At 42.3% G+C, this 4,900-nt stretch overlaps 1 protein-coding gene across 3 annotated transcripts in view; it reads right to left on the minus strand.

Annotated features, from left to right (window-relative positions):
• wrap73 (WD repeat containing, antisense to TP73) overlaps positions 1-4,900 on the minus strand; it is a 29,890-nt gene that overhangs the window by 22,224 nt on the left and 2,766 nt on the right. The window lies entirely within an intron of this gene.

The raw sequence follows: 4,900 nt of genomic DNA on the forward strand, positions 1-4,900 counted from the left end.
TAGGGCCGGTCCATTTAATAGCCACAATGTAATGCTAGACGTGTTTGCTACAAGTGTGACAAATTAACAGCAAGTCTAGTAGCCAGCAGGTTGCGTGCATTCTCACAAATGGGAAGCAGTGCCAAAGAATAATTATCTGGCAGCAAGTTGGCATAACAAAGAGACCGCATGTGTTAATGCTCAGTTTTGACAGCAGCCACTCGAATTCTTAACCAGTCTCACTTCAGCAAGACTGATGCCAACGAAAGCAGGTGGCCCTCAGCCAGCAGAGCAGAAAGCTTTGACCCAAGTAGTATGAAATGCAGCATCTTCCACTTCAAGAAACAAGGAGCATATGACAGTCTTTGGGGAAACTGTTACAAGATCTACCGTTTGTACGATTGTACAGCTGTCTAGGTGATAAGGTGTTCACAGAGAGAGAGCTGTTGTTACAGCCCAACAGTTAATAATAACATACCAAGAGTAAAAAATAATAATGTTACAAATTGAACAGGTTTTTAATGTGAAATATAATATAATTTTCTGCAGACATACATACACAATGGCACTGTACTGTACCATCAAATTCTATTGTTGCACTGACATTCCACTTTCCAAATAAGATGCTGTGCACTCGTTTGCAATTTAAGTTTGAAACGAACAATAATCAATGATTTCCGCAAAACATCTTTTGGGCATTACATTTTTTGCCTACCCCTAATATTTGCATGTGAGAATGTGCAGGTCTAAAACTACTTAAGTATCAAGGCTCTCATCACAGAGTCCAGACGGACATTTGAACTGGGCCAAGTCTGACACCTAACTGGGCTTAAGTGTCAACCCTCCAGTTTGGTCAAGACATCCAGCTGTGTAAGCCCTGTAATAACAAATCACTGCACGCTTCATGGACATCCCCGCAGACACAGGTCCATGGCAACCAATATCAACATTGCTCAAAACACACACGCACACACTTACACGTCTTAGATGCCTTGCGCCAACCACGCGAGGGACGAGGAGAGATCAAAACCCGAAAGGCGGTGTAACTTTAAACTGGGTGGACGAAGGGGAGCATGAGGGAAATAGGTGGGAAATGCTTTTCCTTGTGGGGTGGTATAATGTAATAATATCCTTAGTTGGTAAAGCCACACTTTAGATGAAGTATCCTCACCAAAGGTGAGCAGCAGCTTGTGGATCAGGGCTACGGACGTCAGGGTGGTGTGAAAAGGCAAACAGCTGCTGTTTATCCATCAGACTTCAATCCATCAGAAAATGTGCGTATAAATAAATGCAACTGGTGTTCGGTACCGGCTGTAATGACAGTCAACTCGGCTTTTCAGTATTGTTTAACCGATAACTACGAGCACAATGATTGATCATTATGATACGGTTCCTTCAAATCTTTCCCAAATGGGTTGCTTGTGAGGATTTTCATAAAAGTGTAGGGGGAGTGCAAATTATTGTATCATTACACGGCTTTGGAATTTAGAGTTGTACAAATAAACTTCCATCCACGTGTCTTGATAAGGTAAGCTTCTCAAGACACTGCTGAAATAGGACAAGTGTATGTAATTTGTACCAGCACATGCGTTTAGTATATATTAGAAAGTACTCATAACAAGAAAACCACAGAATTAGGAAACATTCCCAACAGGCCTGTGGGCGACATGATGACTACTAAAGTTACTGACAGCAACCTGGAATAAAACCATCTATCAGCCATTCTTGTTGCACGCCTAGGCGAGTGAGAGAGAACGGTTGAGTGTATTTGATGCCATATAGGCCTATCTGTCAGCAGAAGATTAGACTGCAGGCATTCCATATATGAAGCCATCTCAAACCAATATAGCTTATTTCTCTTGTTACAGTCTCATTATTCTACCAAGGAACTGGAGCTCCTCGCAGCCCACACATAGGTATGAGTGAGCTATTGTCCCATGATGCAGTGCAGCAGCTGGCTACGTTCGCAGTTTAGTCCGGTAGCATTGTTGGCAACAATGCTACATGTTAGCAAGGCTCCAGCAGCACTGGCCAAGAATGCTATTGCTAATCTGATCCCAACAATGTAAAAACCATTAGAGAGGTCAAGCTCAATGATGTCCTTGGCTGGAGTTTTTCCACCCTCAGTTTATCACCCCTCAGCTGGTAAAGGTGGATTAACATGGATGTGCTAGTGACATTTTGTGAGGTCCTAAGAGAAACGATCGGAATTCAAATGGGAGACGAGCATGAAGCCTCACAATACATAGGCTAGGTTTCAGCAATGTGACATTCTATTAAATCTGTGTGACATGGCGCCACACTATATTCTAAAACAGCTGTTTATTTGACATGTCTTCCTCCACAAACAAAGTAGTTCTACCCTTTAAAGAATGGCTTAAGAGCATTTCTAGCTGCCTGGGATAGCAGCGCTCAGCTGTAGTCTCGGGCTGCCAATGAAGCCCAAGTGAGGGCCACAGAACAGTACACTTAGTCATTCTCCTCCTGACAATTGCGAGCCAAAGAATTATTGTATACAACGCACTAAGCAGAAAGATCTGAAGATACTCTGTTATAGGTTAAAATGAAACAAACACTACACTTTGTGTAGAAATATCTACACAAAGTCCGCCAGACAACCACATAGCCAACTAAGCACATTTACTGATACATAGTCAGACAAACACTCAAACGCACACAGACAGAGGCACGATCCACACCACAGGCAGCTGTCTCTAAACAAGTTAATATAGTAGACTGTTTATGAGTGAGGCTGAAATTCAAGCCTGACACGAACACCCGTCTGGCATAGCCTTAATGAAATCTTGGTCAAGGGTGAAGGTAAGTTCAGTGGCCCCCCTTGGCAGTGTGGTAGCCTTGTCCCTCTGTTAAATAAGCTTGGCAACGTCGGCTAAAAAGGATGCTCAAAAGTAGGCAACGGTAGAACTTCCACTTCCTGCTCGTATTTAGCCAGGCGATAAAGGCAGAGAATGAGTAGAGGTGAAATGATGTTGGTCTCCTTTTTAAATCTGGCCATGACAACATATTGCCTGGTCATGTCTGTGACCAGACAAGTCTTTCTAAGTGTTATACAAAGGTAACTGGATTTGCCTTGAGAAGTTTCACCAAAAAGCTCCTTCACTAACTGACTAATGGGGAGCCACAGGCATTTAAATGCCTTTATTGACTGCCCTTGTCTGGTCTGATATTGCCTGGTTGCTTCACAGTGTTTTCTCAGAGCTTTTGGCCATAAACACTCATTTGGATTTTCGTGCTCAAACAGAATTCAACTGCCATTCCCATTTATACTGAAAGCTTACATTTGTAACTTACCTCAAGAAACCTTCACTTCTCTGTGAGTTGAAGTTAACAGCAAACAAACTGATTTCTCAAAAGAAAGAAAAACAAGCCCCAACAATTATCTAAATAGCTGTTTTGGAAACAATAGTGTGGGCTGAGACAAACAGTAATTTTCAACATGGATTAATGTGCTCATTATTCAATCCAAAACTCCACTTTACTAAGACATACGTTTTAAAAAACAACTAAATGCTCAAAACTGAGAAGCTGGAGAGATGAAATGTTTGTCGTTTTTGCTTCAAATAATACTTTCAAAATGTGATTGGTAATCAGAATGTTTCCCAATTATTTTTCTGTTAGATGAATAATCATTTCATTTTTGGGTGTAAACCAGAGAGTCATTTCCTATTCCCTGGGCCAGGTGCACTTTCACCTCAGGGAATGTAATTCTGCAGATTTGCCAGGTGAGAGGAAGTGAGAGAACACCACATAGGAAACGGATCTGCTCCCGCGTACGTGCATTGCCTACCTGCCTATGTAGGCACATATTGCTATCTCGATAATGTCCCCTAAAAATGAGTGAAAACTGTGATGGTGAACATCAGACCTGGTATTTGTTGGTCAATCGTGGAATCGCTCTCCGGTGCCTCAAGATATAGAAATGCGGCAACAATGCACCTGACAGACTCTTACTCTAAGTCCTAAGAGCCATACTGTTCTAAGCAGATGCCATCATCTTCAGGAAAGGAGCATTCATCCTTTTCAACACTTCTTTTTCTTTTTGGAAGATGCAGACAGACACAAGGCAGACATGCCACAGACACTTCACTCCCTGCTCCCCCCTCTAGACCAGACACAGTTGTATGTTGGACCACAACACCTGTCAAATGATTCCTGGAGTCAGGTTCAGCATTACAGACGAGGCAGACCAGGGTGCCCCATCATATTCCACATGGGCCCAAAGGAAGCAGCTATATCTCTTAAGTCCTTATAACAAGTGTTTCCAGTAGAGTGAAGCTAAAATACGAATCTGGAGGAATTGAATTGAACTAAATCTATCATTATAAACGTGATACATTTTGCTGACTTTTTATAAATGCTTAACGTCTCTTGACGTAAGAAGTGGACGAAAACTTTGAAAAACATCTCAGGAAATAATCTACTTTTCATCCTTTAGTTGCTTCAAAAGTTTGACTTGTGGTTTTATATCACAACTAGAGGAGTAGAAACATCAAAACAAATCACTTTTTAAGACATACTTTTCACAGTCTTACATAATAACCTGTTAGTTATAGAACATCATTAAATGGACTTGCTGTCAAAGAAAATACCAAACCTACACCGGAAGGGCAAATACACATTGCAACCATGTTCCGGATGTACTTGAGACCCATGTATGACAGGACACTAACAGGAGGGGAGCAATGAAATCAGGCTGAATACATGCAGCAGGTGGGGGGGGGGGGGGGGGGGGGGGGGGGGGGGGGTGTAGTGGCAGTTAAGAAAGGCTCTGGTGTCTGGCTATTTTCAGGTCCCCCTTACTTGTAGGCCAGCAACAGTTGAAACCAGACAAGCATAAGCATAAACACACTTATGTGTGCATGGATTCATGCACACATGCACAGAGCAACTTCACACTTAC

The sequence above is a fragment of the Scophthalmus maximus genome, chromosome 3 (genome assembly GCF_022379125.1).
Source record: "Scophthalmus maximus strain ysfricsl-2021 chromosome 3, ASM2237912v1, whole genome shotgun sequence".
In the NCBI taxonomy this organism is placed as follows: domain Eukaryota; kingdom Metazoa; phylum Chordata; class Actinopteri; order Pleuronectiformes; family Scophthalmidae; genus Scophthalmus; species Scophthalmus maximus.